General features: G+C 46.3%; 1 protein-coding gene and 1 pseudogene across 2 annotated transcripts in view; one reads left to right on the top strand and one right to left on the bottom strand.

The window, feature by feature from the left end:
- Positions 1 to 14289, top strand: part of KAZN (kazrin, periplakin interacting protein) — a 527299-nt gene that overhangs the window by 94301 nt on the left and 418709 nt on the right. The gene's annotated exons all lie outside the window — the stretch shown is intronic.
- Positions 10480 to 11153, bottom strand: LOC102176446 (annotated as a pseudogene). The gene has a single exon (XR_001919313.1). The product of XR_001919313.1 is annotated as a barrier-to-autointegration factor pseudogene (transcript).

Raw genomic sequence — 14289 nt, 5'->3', positions numbered from 1 at the left:
CCCCTGCATTGGCAGACAGATTCTCAACCATTGGACCACCAGGGAAGTCCCCATTGGAGTATTTATATTTCTTATGAAATATGATTAGAATTGTATTCTGTTTAGCACCTGACTATCCCATTTCAGTCCAGAATAGAATGAGTGAACCTGACCTGAGCCTCATCTAAGCAGGTTATAACTTGAGTATCGAGGTAGGGTTTGGCCTCATATAAGCTCCTGGGAGCTTTTCCTATCATCTTTGTAAGCCTTGGCATGTTTCTTTGTTGTTGAGCCTTTTAGTGGACACAGTAGAACCAGGAAGCCCAACCTTAAGAGGCTGGCTTTGCAAGTGGGTCTCTTGGAATCAGTGTTGGAATCATGGGTGGAGAGAACTTGATGGTCCAGGTTGGACAGGCTAGCTTGATCCCAGCTCTGCCACTTACCAGCTTTTCTGCCTTGAGGCCAAGCTGTTCCACAGGTGAGCAAGCTCCAGTTTTCCCATCTGTAAAATGGGGATACAGTATCCACTGTAAGGTAATGCAAGGACTGGATGGTAAGCTTTAGTTTCTTTTTGCTACTGTATCAAATTACCATCAACTCAGCAGCTTAAAAAAAAAACAACACATATTTATTCTGTTATAGTTCTGGAGGTTGGAAGCCTGGAATGAGTCTGAGGGGGCTAAACTCATGGTGTCAACAGCTGATTCCTTCTAGAGGCTCCAGGAGAGAACCCGTTTCCTTACCTTTTCTAGCTCCTAGAGGTTGCCTGCATTCCCTGGCTCGTGGCACCTCCCTCCATCCTCAAAGCCAGCATCTTCTTTTTCTGATTGTGCTTTCCATAGCTTCTGTTGTCACAGGGCCTGCTTCCCACTTCACTCCCTGCTGCCTGACTCTTAAAAAGACTCATTACTGGATCAGGCCCAGCTAGATCAGCCAGAATCATCTCTCCATCTCCAGATCCTTAACTGAGTCACATCTGCAGTGTCTCTTTTACCATGCAGAGTGACATATACACAGGTTCTGGGGATTAGCATCAGGACATCACTGGGGGCCATTATTCAGCCCCCCACTGACAGGGTTGTGTATATGGCGACCTTCATATAACTACAGCACCACACTGCCCTGTTTGCTCCATTCCCAGAGCAAGGCTTACATCTGAGACTGTTATAGTTTGGGTTTTTGCAAAAGCGCACTGAGCCTAGGATTCAGGAAAAAATAGTTTATCTGAGAGGTGGGAGGACACCAGAAGGGCTTCAGGAAAATGGGACATGACAGGGGAGGCAGCCATGCAAGCAAGGGTGCGCTTCTAAGCCAGGTACTGCTGTGGGAGACAGGAATTTGGACCTGCTGGAGAAACAGGGGGAGCCCATGCAGAACCTGCCTCGGGGTTACCCAGCGCTACAGGTGCGGGGGCTGGGGTCTTTACACACCAGCTCCTGTCAGCCCTTGCTGTCAGAATGTCCACTGTTCTATGGCACCTGCTGTGCAAGTGACAAAGTGAGCTCCAGCAGGGAGAGGAGGTCCTCAGGCAGAGAACTGAAGACAAGGGCAGCTGGAAGTAGGGCCAGGGCACACCCATGTGCTCAGGGCAAGGGCGCGTGGGCAGAGCAACTGACTGCTTTCCACCGAGATACGGAGCCTCTGCACGGCTGGCAGTTCCTTGACCACCCTGCCGGGGCCCCTGGTCTCCCAGCAGCCAAGTCCTTTGCTTCCTAAGAGCCACTTGTGGTTATTGCAAAACCTGTTTATGCCTGTCGTACACATATTCAATGAGACTGAGGTAAAGACTTGTTGGGAGTAAATTGCTTTTCAAAAATGCTGTTCAGGGGCTTCCCTGGCAGTCCAGTGGTTAAGACACTGCTCTTCCACTGCAGAGGCACAGATTCAGCCCTTGGTCGGGGAACTGAGATCCCACATGTTGCACAGCCAAATAAATAAATATTTGCAGTTCAATTAGAGGTGGTCACGAAAGCTATAAATGGTGGTAGAGAGCAAGAACCACAAAATTCCAGAAGAGGTCGTTGTTCCTCCCTTTAAAGAAGCTGCAGTTGGAAATCATCGCTGATGAGTTACAGGTGTGCTCTGCGTGTGCGCGCACCTGTGTGTATTCTATTCTCTGAGTCCATGAGGTAGGTATGATTCCCATTTCGTAGATTATGGGTGGAGAAACTAAGACCAAAATACCCCAAGGCCCCGATGTTAGTAAGTAACACAACCGTACTCCTTGCCCCCCCTAGAGGCCTCATCAGAATTTCCAGCATACCCACCTCAGTCTGACCACTTTCGTAGAACTGACACCATCCCACATCGCTAGGAAAGACTCTGCTGCTGCTGCTGCTGCTGCTGCTGCTGCTGCTGCTGCTGCTGCTGCTGCTGCTGCTGCTGCTAAGTCGCTTCAGTCGTGTCCGAGTCTGTGCAGCCCCATAGACCGCTCACCAGGCTCCTCCGTCCATGGGATTTTCCAGGCAAGAGTACTGGAGTGGGGTGCCATTGCCTTCTCCAAGGAAAGACTCTAGGCAACCCTTTCTCCGCCCTCCCCCAATCTGGGAGCTTCCTTCATGGACAAAGAAGGATGATCTCTTTATTCCATCTTTTCATTTTGTTTTTAATCTTTTGGCTGTGCCCCATGGCATGTGGGATCTTATTCCTCGACCAGGGATTGAACCTGTGCTGCCTGTATTGGCAGTGTGGCCTCTTAACCACTGGACCACCAGGGATGTCCCCCACCTTTTCTTAAGTTCTTTTGATGTTAATGAACTTCTACTGCTTCTTAATAGACTATGGGAACCACCCCCTAGATTGTAAAAAAGTCAGCCTCACTGTCACCTTCTTCCCATCAAAGACGATCTAGCAGCAATTCTGGTCTGTCTCTGCTTTGCCTGATATCAGGGTGCAGCAGAAGGCTGGGAGAAAAGGCCTTGATACTGGCCTTGGCTTTTATGGAGACCTCTAGGTCTGGGACTGTGATAGCAACAGCAATGAACCTCAACAGACCCTCAGTCCTGGGGTCTGCAGGGCCCGGGACTGCTGTCTTACCTGTGAGTGCCTGAGCCTAGGCTCCATCTGGGATTCCGTTTGTGGGGAGAAGAAAAAGCCTTCGCCGAAGCAGAGCTTACTAACCAGGCCACCAGCACCTTCAGCTGGCTGAGGTTCTTCTTCCATTTTATGTGGAATTCCTGGCAGACGTGACTCAGGAACAGAACCGCCACCAAGAGAACTAGTTCGATAAGAGGTACCCAGAAACCTATCAATAGACGAATCTGGGGTGTGTGTCATGCTGCTCTGATAAGGCAGTCCTTGCTCTCCTCCAAATGGAACACTGATCAACTCACACTGTGATTACCAGCATCCCAAGTAGCTTTGCTTATTTTCACTGAGGTTTGATTTGCTGGTTTTTAGGGGAAGTCTCAGTTGGCTAGTTGATGGTTATGGTAACCCCTTCAGTATCAAAATGGGAGTCTTAAAATATTGAAAATAATCTAAATGTCTAACAACAGTGAAAGTGAAAGTCATTTAGTTGTGTATGACTCTTTGCAAGCCCATGGGCTATACAGTCCATGGAATTCTCCAGGCCACAATTCTGGAGTGGGAAGCCTTTCCCTTCTCCAGGAAATCTTCTGCTAAGTCACTTCAGTCGTGTCTGACTCTGTGCAACCCCATAGATGGCAGCCCACCAGGCTCCCCCGTCCCTGGGATTCTCCCAGCAAGAACACTGGAGTGGGTTGCCATTTCCTTCTCCAACGCATGAAAGTGAAAAGTGAAAGTGAAGTCGCTCAGTCGTGTCCGACCCTCAGCGACCCCATGGACTGCAGCCTTCCAGGCTCCTCCATCCATGGTATTTTCCAGGCAAGAGTACTGGAGTGGGGTGCCACTCCCTTCTCCGGGAAATCTTCTAAGCCAGTTAAATAACTCATAATGTATTTGCGTGGTATGATACTGCAAAGGTATTTGTGTGGTACAGTACTTCAAAGCAACTACAAATTATGCTGTAAAAGAAAAAAAAAAAAGGCAGCCTTTTATGAGGCTGGATTGGGGAAGGCATGGACCACGTTCAGGTAACCTTTATTGAGTGCCTGATATGGTGAGGCCTTGGGAGAGGCACCAGGGGCATAGAGCTAGGACATAATTGCTGGACAAGAGATGAGGCCACAGGCATGTGGTAAGTGCTACAAGGAAGGTCAGTATAGAGACCTGTAGGAGGGTAGATAGCTTCTCCAGCTCTGGGTGTGGGGTTAGGGCATAGTAATGATACCCATAAGAGGTGACATGGGAGCTGCGTTGGGAGGGATGAGTCTAGATTAGCCAAGTGGAGAAGATGAAAAGGGTGCTCTGGGCTGTCTGGGCAAAAATGGTTGTTGTTTGGTCTCTCAGTCCTGTCTGACTCTTTGTACCCCGTGGACTGTAGCCCACCAGGCTCCTCTGTCCATGGGATTTCCCAAGCAAGAACACTGGAGTGGGTTGCCATTTCCTTCTGCAGGGGATCTTCCCAACCCAGGGATCAAACCCATGTCTCTTGCATTGGCAGGCAGATTCTTTACCACTGAGTCACCTGGGAAGCACCCAAAAGAGAGGCCAGAACAAAATGGCCATATAAGAACTTTGGGGAGTTTTCTGTGGCCAGGATGTAGGCTTGAAGTGGGAGAAGAGCAGTCTGGAGATGCAGACAAATTCCAGCCAGTGAGGCCTTTGGATCTTGCCAAGAAGCTGAGTTTCGACCGTGGAAGTAGTCAATAGCTGTATCTGCTCTTTTTACAGCATAAAACTCAGCTGCAAGTAGGAGTCAAGGGACCTGCATGATTTATCTGTGTAATAATGAGTCATATTTTAGGAGTTGTCTATGCATTTTCATGGGGCTTAAGTTGATAGGCAAATTCAGCTCTTCAGTTTTAATTATGCAAACTCAAGAGGCAAGAGTTTTTCTCTTCATTTTCAATGAGGAGACCGGAGTCTGGGCACTGGCCCCCTACCAGTGACTAGTGCTAGAGTCCTTCAGCTCCCCTGCTTCCTGGGGGGCAGGGACTTGACGTCCTGCCGCTCATATTAGCATGCACTGACCTGGCCCGGATCTTCCCCCATTCTTATCTCTTCTCTCCAGATTCTTTGTTGTTACTATGTCCCCCTTCCTTCTGCTTTTGCTGGTCTTCATAGCCAGCTTCTGGCCCCAAATTTGTGCATGCGTGCGTGTGTGCTCAGTTTTGTCCAATTCTTTGGGACCTTATGCACTGTACCCTCCAGACTCTTCTGTCCATGGGGTTCTCTAGGAAAGAATAACTGGAGTGGGTTACCATTTCCTCCTCCAGCGGATTTTCCCGACCCAGGGATCGAACCTGTGTCTCCTTGCATTGGCGGGCAGATTATTTAACACTGGACCACCTGAGAAGCCCTCTAGCACTGAATGGACTGACTCGTAGACACACTGCTCATTCATCAAGCAGCCGGTCGGTCCAGGAGAGGGCACTGGACTGTGTCTGGTTCTGGCTGTGGTACCTGGGGCACTTTCCCTCCCTGGGCCTTTGTCATCATTTATTAAAAGAAAGTGTTGAACTAGACAGACTCTCAAGTTCTTTTAGAGGCCATGTGTCCTGTTCACCACTGTGCCCCTCAGTGCCAGGCACAGAGCAGGCGCTTGGTATGAACTATAGACTGAATGCCCAAAGAACCCAGCACGTGCCAGGCAGCATCTGCCCCTGGGCAAACATCAAGGAGAGAAACCAAGTGAGACACTTGTCGTCCAGGCTTTCTACCTCTAGCGTTAGAAATCAATGTGGAAGTGAATATTAGAATATGATCCAAGACGGTATAAAGCATAAAGAAGGAGAAAATCCTGTGGCAGCAGGAGAGGCCTGCTCTGTGGCATTCTTTTATTCCATTTCATCCCGGTAGAGGACTCTCAGCAAATGGAGGAAACCCAGCAGGATTGCCTGCAGTGGGGCATCGCCAAGAGCACCAGACATTCACGTGTCCGTCGTCACCCCATCCGTGGATATGGTTACTTGTTATTCCAGTTGCACAGAGTAGCACGTATCAAGCACATATTCCCTTTTGCAACTGAGATGACAAATTTGGAGAAGATAATACTTTGTTTAAAAAAAAAAAAGCCAAGTCTATATCAGTTATATCTCATTTTTTTCAAGTGCCAATAAGCATTTATAGGTAAAACTGTCCTCAGTCCTGTGTATGAGATTTTGTGAGACTTACCACTGGAGGGCTGCTTAGGACCTGGCCTGTGATATGATTCCCATCCTAGAGGAGTGGAAGCCCCTCCCCTCTTTTCTCTTTTATCAATTTTTATTGGAGTATAGGTGCTTTACAATGCTATGTTAGCTCTGCTGCTCAGCAAAGTCAGTCAGATACACATATACATATGCTGTTATTGTTCAGTTGCTCAGTCATGTCTGACTCTTTGTGACGCTATGGACTGCAGCGCACCAGTCTGCGGGCTTCCCTGTTCTTCTCTATCTCCCAGGGTTGGTTCAAACTCATGCCCATTGAATCGATGATGCCATCCAACCATCTCATCCTTTGTTGTCCCCTTCTCTTTTTGCCCTCAGTCTTTCCCAGCATCAGGGTCTTTTCCAGTGAGTTAGCTCTTTGCATCAGATGGCCGAAGTATTGGAGTTTCAGCTTCAGCGTTAGTCCTTCCAATGAATATTCAGAGTTGATTTCCTTTCGGATTGATTGGTTTGATCATCTTGCAGTCCAAGGGACTCTCAAGAGTCTTCGCCAGCACCACAGTTAGAAAGCATCAATTCTTCTTTATAGTCCAACTCTCACATCCATACATGACCACTGGAAAAACCGCAGCTTTGTACGGACTTTTGTTGGCAAAGTGTTATCTTTGCTTTTTAATATGCTGTCTTTGTCATAGCTTTTCTTCAATATACATATATCCCCTCTTTTTGATTTCCTTTCCATGTAGATCACCACAAAGCACCAAGTAGAGTTCCCTGTACTGTACAGTAGGTTCTCCTTAATTGTCTGTTTTATACATAGTAGTGTATGTATGCCAATCCCAGTCTCCCAGTCCATCCCACCACTCCTCTTCCCCACTTTGATATCTGCATTGTTCTCTACATAGGTGTCCGTTTCTGCTTTGCAGATAAGTTTCCTCATCCCCTCCACTGTAAAGGCTCTTCCATGAGCTCACCTCTTGGGCGAGGTTTGGGCAAAGTTCCTGGAGGATGTTAAGAGCATGGAAACACTCTCTGGCCCAGCAAATACTAGCCCTCAGAGTGCCTGTGTTTCAAGGGGTGGGGGTTGTAGGTAGTAGATGGATAAAACGGGAGAGGAAGCTCTGCCTGGAATACTGCTCCATAGGACTCTGTCAATCCTACTGGAAGAACCAGGAGTTAATTTCCCAGTGAAAACCTAAAATGGCCAAGAGGAGAAAGAAACCGGTGCAGGGCCCTCGCAGCAGCCAGAGCCCAGAGCATCATCCAAGTCCACCTCACCAGATGGCAAGGAGCAGGTAATCCAGAAGAGCCCACTTCTTCAGAGCTGGTTAGACCTCAGCAGGGATGTGCTGGAGCTTCAGTTCACAATGTTCAGCCTGTCCTGGGGCAGAGGGCATGGAGAGACTCTTAGATGTCAGGAGCCCCTCCCAGAGCAGCTAGTGCAAAACAAATGCTCCATGCGGAGACAGGCGCATGTGTCACTGAGCGAAAGAACACTATTTCACGGGGTTATTCTCATTAAACTGAGTGAACCAACGTCACAGTGCCTGCAGGGCTTCTCTCTGGGAAACAGACTAGCAGGATTGCAGAGGCTTCCCCTTCAGTGAAAGAAAGTTAAAGTGTTAGTCGCTTAGTTGTGTCCAACTGTTTGCAACCCCATGGACTGTAGCCCGCCAGGCTCCTCTGTCCATGGGATTTACCAGGCAAGAATATGGGAGTGGGTTGCCATGCCCTTCTCCAGGGAATCTTCCTGACCCAGGGATCAAACCCATGTCTCCTACATCACAGGGGGATTCTTTACTGTCTGAACCACCAGGGAAGAACTGTTGACAAAGTCCATTTTCAAAGCCGGACAGGATTGCAGGATGCTGGAGACCCTGCTCAGTGGTGGCAGGAAGCTCCCTTTCTGGCCAAAGCAACCTGCTGCATGCACACCGTCACTTCCTACTGCAGGTAGCTGGCTGCCCTCTGAGTGAACGAGGACAGCTACACAGTTCAACCCGAGGCTGTAGTGCTCAGCACTTTCAGCCTCCATCATGAATTATGCATCTCTCAAGTCTGCTGGGTTTTTTCCTTGTCTTCCCTTGTGCAAGTGCTTGTCATGGAAAAACATATACTTGTTAGAGAGCCCCTGGGTTGAGTTCCCTGAGTCATACAGCAAATTCCCATTGGTTGTCTCCTTTACATATGGCGATATATGTTTCCATGTTAGTCTCAGGGTACATCCCACCCTCTCCCTCCCCGCCAACCATGTCCATAAGTCTGTTTTCTATGTATCTCCAGTGTTGCCCTGCAAATAATTTCATCAGTACCATCTTTCTAGATGCTATATTATGTGCATTAGTATATATTTGTTTTTTTCTTTCTGATTTACTTCACTATGTTATAGGCTCTAGGTTCAAGAGGGAGGGGACACAGGTATGGCTGGTTGATGTTGACGTTTGGTAGAAACCAACCCAACACTGTAAAGCAGTTATTCTTTGATTAAAAATAAATAAATTAAAGAGGAAAAAAAAAACATATACTTGGTGCAATCCCACATGGCAGTGAACCCGAGACAGCTGGCCGGCTGATGTTTTTCCTTGGGAACCCGACATCAGGGAAAGAGGGGGTACCCCCCCATTTATGAATTTGTGTTGAAGACTGATGGGAAGTTCTCCCGAGAGACTCCTCATTGTCACCAAAGCCAGTCATGGCTCCAGTGACTGACTTGGGGTGGCAGCAACTCCTGCAGATGTTAGAGTTTCCCTTCATGCTCTTTCTCCTTTGCTGGTTCTTTTGCTTCAAAGAAAGGAAAGTCACACTCTGGGTTAGGGCACAGCCTAACCATGAGAAAGGAATGCTGCTTCCCAAGCAAACCCAAAGCCCTTTCTTACCAAGACAGTTCGCTTTTATTTAGACTCCTGACACACACCAGCTATGCACGCATGCGTAGTCAGTCATATTGTACCCTTTGCAACCCCAAGGACCGTAACCCGCCAGACTCTTCTGTCCATGGGATTGTCCAGGCAAGAATACTGGAATGAGTTGTCATTTTCTCCTCCAGGGGATCTTCCCAACCCAGGGATTGAATGTCTCCTGTATTGCAGGCAGGTTCTTTACCACTGAGCTACCTGGGAAGCCCACGCCAGCCATAAAACCTCCTTAATAACTTCTCTAGATAGGACTCCAATATCTGAAATTCATTCAAGACAGCACACTCCGGAGGCCGCACTGTGCTTCATCTTATTTTTATATAATTACTTTCCCCCCACCCAGGGTGTGCACGGTGATTTACAGGGATGTTGGGATACCTGATTATTATTCCTCACTCCTGATCCATTATTATTCTTCCTAATTTTGCAAAGTCATTTGCTGGATAAGGCCATTTTGAAAACAAATGCACATTTTAATAGCTAATATTGAATTTACGTATATATCTCAGGTGTCCAGGGATAATGATGTAGCAATTAAAGGCAGAGATTTAATTTTTATTCGTGACTAGGGATTACTCTGCTGACAGAACAAGCACTGGCTCTGATATTTAACTGAATTTTAACTTTTTTAGAGCTTTGGAGATTTTTGGCTGTTGATGACATTGATGAATGGTTTGGCCCTTCCAAAATTTCAGGAAAAGAAACTCTCCTGATTTTGCACTTTACACTAGGTGTCTCAGAAATGTGGCTATTTTGTTAAATACACTCACGATTTATTGCTGAGTGCACCAAGCAAGATGTAAGTTTATAAGATATATATTATACTATGTAAGCATATAAGATATACTATGAATTATGTTGCGCTTCCCGGGTACCACTCATGGTAAAGAACCCGCCTGCCAATACAAGAAACATAAGAGATGTGGGTTCAATCCCTGGGTCAGGAAGATCCCCTAGAGGAGGGCATGGCAACCCACTCCAGTATTCTTGCCTGGAAAATCCTATAGACAGAGGAGCCTGGTGGGCTACAGACCATAGGGTCACAGAGTTGGACATGACTGAGGTGACTTAGCATATACACATACATGTATTAAGTATACACATGTATATAAGTTCATGTATATACTTATGTATATACATATATAAGTATATACTATGATCCTATATATATGTGAGTGTACACAAGCATATAAACTATACAAATATATGTAGATATACACATATATATAGTATATATCTATAGTTTATGAGTACTGTATTGTATACCTATATACATAGTATATTTATGCACATAGTATGTGTGTGTATTCTTTCTTCCAGACATCCATCAATGCATATGTAGAGGAGTAAGTACAAGTATTAGCAGAGGTTAACGCTGGGTTTATGCGGTTTTGCTGTCTCCCACCCAATTGTTTATTTATTTATTTTTTTGAAGGCCACTGGCTTTATTGATTTAAGAAACTTTACAAGGACAGTGACTGTTCTGCCAAAAAGACTGCCAAATGGCATAAAAGAGACCACAGGTGGGGGTGGGGGTGAGGGACAGGGCCAGGAATCCACTCAGAAAAGCTGGTAATTATTGTCATGAAACTGGCAGGGAAAGGCGAAGGAAAATGCATGCAAGGGTGAGAATTCCAAAAAAGGTGAAATGGTGAGGGGAGAGAACTCCCCAGAGGCCCTGGAGTACATGGGAGGTGTGCACAACAGCAATCTCTTCTTTTGTAGAGGACGGAGGAGGAGTCCTCACTAGGCTGCAAACTCTGGAGACTCGATGCCGGGGAGCATCACAAGAAGGCGTCACACCACTCTCACAGGCAGCCAAAGCAGTCCCGGGACTGCTTGGCATTGGCGCCACACGTGTCCTTCAGCCATTCCCGGAAGAGGTCTTCATCTTTCTTTAGGACCAGAAACTGGCCGAGGACCACATAGGCCTTATCAAAGCCCCTTTCCTCCAGTTTCTTGCCCAGGACTTCGCCAATCCCGGCCAGGTTTCCCACTGGCTTCTCCCCCATGGGCTCTGCCACGAAGTCTCGGTGCTTTTGGGAGGTTGTCATCTCGATCAAGCTTAATCCACAGCTCCAGGTCCTGTGACACCCAATTGTTTACTCTGTTTCTGGAGGGCCCACCATGAGATGAGCCAGGTGGGAAGAAAGTGCTTATTCAGACCACCTGAGTAGGGAGTAGGGCCCATCACAGTTTGTCTGTCAGTTCCTTATTCAGGTATGGATATCAATTTGACCAGTTTGGATCTTATCAAAGGTCTTAAAAGGGAATGGAGAGATATTATGTACTTAGATCACAAAATAACGACCCTTGACTTTGACTTTGGTGTCTGAAAGCTCTGTGTTGATTAAGGAGGTTAAGTGGGGATGATCTGTCTCCCCTCTCCAAAGGACAGTTTTCTTCAAGCTTTTTTGGCACTTGGATAGGACAGGAGAACTATCTACCTCCCTACCATCTCCTCCTGATAAAATAACTCCACAAGGAAATCATAGGATATAAGCTTGTTGTCAGTCTTGACAGTGATTGTCTAGATTTGATGCCCAAAGCTCAGGAGACAAAAACTCAAACAAATAAGTGGGACTACATCAAACTAAAAGGTTCCTACACAGCAAAGGAAACAATCAGCAAAATGAAAAGGCAGCCTATTGAATGGGAGAAACTATTTGCAAACCATATATCTGATAAGGGGTTGATATTCAAAATATATAAAGAACTCACACAGCTCAATAATAAAAAATCAAATAATCCTATTAAAAATTTGGCAAAGTACGTGAATAGACATTTTTCCAAAGAAGACAAATGGCCAACAGGAACATGAAAAGATGCTCAACACCACTAATTGGGGAAATGCAAATCAAAATCTCAGTGAGATATCACCTCACACCTGTTAGGACGACTGTTATCAAAAAGTCAAAAGATAATTGTTGGCAAGGATGTGGAGAAAAGGGAACACTTGGACACTGCTAGCGGAAATGTAAATTGGTACAGCCACTATGGAAACCAGTATAGGGGTTCCTCAAAAAATTAAAAATTGAGCTACCGTATGATCCAGCAATCCCACTTCTGGGTATACATCCAAAGGAAATAAAATCACTACCTGGAGACGATATTTGCACCCTCAAGTTCATCCCAGCATTGTTCATAGCAGCCAAGATATGAAAACAACCAAAATGTCTGTTGACAGATGGATAAAGAAAATATGATATACAGTGGAATATTGTTCAACCTTGAAAAAGAAGGGAATCCTGCCATTGCTGACAACATGGATGAAACTGGAGGACATTACGCTAAATGAAATAAGCCAGACAAAGGAAGACAGATACCATATGGTATCGTTTATATATACAGAGGGAGTGGGGTCTGCAGTGACAGAGAATAGGACGGCGGTGACCAGCGACGGGGCGGAAGGAAGTGGAAAGATGCTGCTCAAAGTGTACAGACTCAGGTATGAGACGAGAAAGTTCTGGAGGCCTAGTGCATAGCATGGTGACTAGAGGTAATAATACTGTGCTGGATGCTCGGAAGTTGCGAGGACAGTTTATCTCAAATGTCTTCACCATAAAGAAGTAACTATATGAGATGAAAGACATGTGAGTTAGCTCGACTGTGGTAATCACTTCAAACTGATGTATATCAAAACATCACCTTGTAAACCTTGAATACCTACAATTTTGTCACTCATACCTCAATAAAGTGGGGGGAAAGTCCACTTTTTTGTGAGGGAGGCAGTCGTTTTTCCTCACAAAGGGATACAAAGGGAAGGATAGAGTGAATCATTCCTTCCACCAGGAAGCAAGGAAGCCACACTGTCCTCAGCCTAAAAATCAGGATTATAAACTGCTCTTCATTCAGCAGACCACATGGAGAACCATCATCTCTGGGTCCTGTCTGTGTGCTAAGAACCACCACTCGGCAAAGGAATATCCTAGTTGGAGAATGAAACTCTTAAATCTATAGGTGCTGAACTTATCATCTTGTGTTATTTTAACCTGAAGTGAAGTGAAGTGTTAGTTGCTTAGTCCTGTCCATTTTAACCTGAACTTGGACACAGAGCACATTCATGAAGTGAAGTGTTAGTTGCTTAGTCCTGTCCATTTTAACCTGAACTTGGACACAGAGCGCATTCATGAAGTGAAGTGTTAGTTGCTTAGTCCTGTCCATTTTAACCTGAACTTGGACACAGAGAGCATTCATGAAGTGAAGTGTTAGTTGCTTAGTCCTGTCCATTTTAACCTGAACTTGGACACAGAGCACATTCATGGGTCCTGAACACAGGACCCAGCCACTGCTGGCATAGAAGCTTAGACTGTCTTTGTTTAAACAAGCTGCTCCATCACCCTTGCCTTGACTTACCCTCTTCCCCCATAAGTCTGTTTCTGTGCAGGATGTGTGACAAGCTTCAGTTCTTGTCACTTGGCATTCAGTGGAGTCCATCATTGTCCCTTTATTTTCTGAGACACTTTGTTTCTCTTGAGCGTTTCGACCCAAGTCCAGAAGTATGTCCCAAGAAAGGGGCCAGATATCTATTTGTAGACTCAATATGTTGAGCTGTGCTTGCTATCCAGGTGCTCAGCTTGGTCCCCATTAAAGAGACGCAACTGGAGCATTGTACTAGTGTGCAGAGGGTCCCGGAGAACCAGCCCCACGCTGCGATGCTAATGGTCTGCACTTAATGGAGAAGATTTAAAATGTAGCACACAGGCTAAGCGTGATTTAACTTGAGGCAGGAGTGTGGCTTTAGCACCAAGCTAGGAGGAGATGGGCTATTAATCCTTTTGACATCCCCTTTGAATAGCGTCATATTTCAATCCTGTTAAGCTGTGGGGCCATTGTTTATCGGTCTCCCTGCAAAAGCAGGACCTCTGTTGTGCTGAAGCTGCAAAACATTGCCCAGGTCTGTGCCTTTAAGATGCCAGTTGGGTTCAGCCTGCTAGCTGACCCCCTCCGCCAACCTCAACAGCTCTGAGATAAACTCCAGCAGCACCCAGCTGCCTCTGCTCTCCCATCTGTCACTGACCAAGCAAGGGGTCAGTGGGCCTGGTACCCTTTACTTGGAATGTTGAGAAAAGAAAGAAGAAAAAGCACATCTGGAAAATAGGAAAAAAGGGGAAAAAAAGGAAAGGGGAGGTGGTCAGGCATGCTGAAGAACACAGAATTCCAGTTATGATGGTCTCCTTGCCTTTGCCCTTCTTGTTCTGATCTCCCCAGCTGCAGTGTTC

The sequence above is a fragment of the Capra hircus genome, chromosome 16 (genome assembly GCF_001704415.2).
Source record: "Capra hircus breed San Clemente chromosome 16, ASM170441v1, whole genome shotgun sequence".
Classification (NCBI taxonomy): Eukaryota; Metazoa; Chordata; class Mammalia; order Artiodactyla; family Bovidae; genus Capra; species Capra hircus.
The sequence above is the reverse complement of the archived record's forward strand: the minus strand, read 5'-3'. Positions and strand labels throughout refer to the sequence as shown.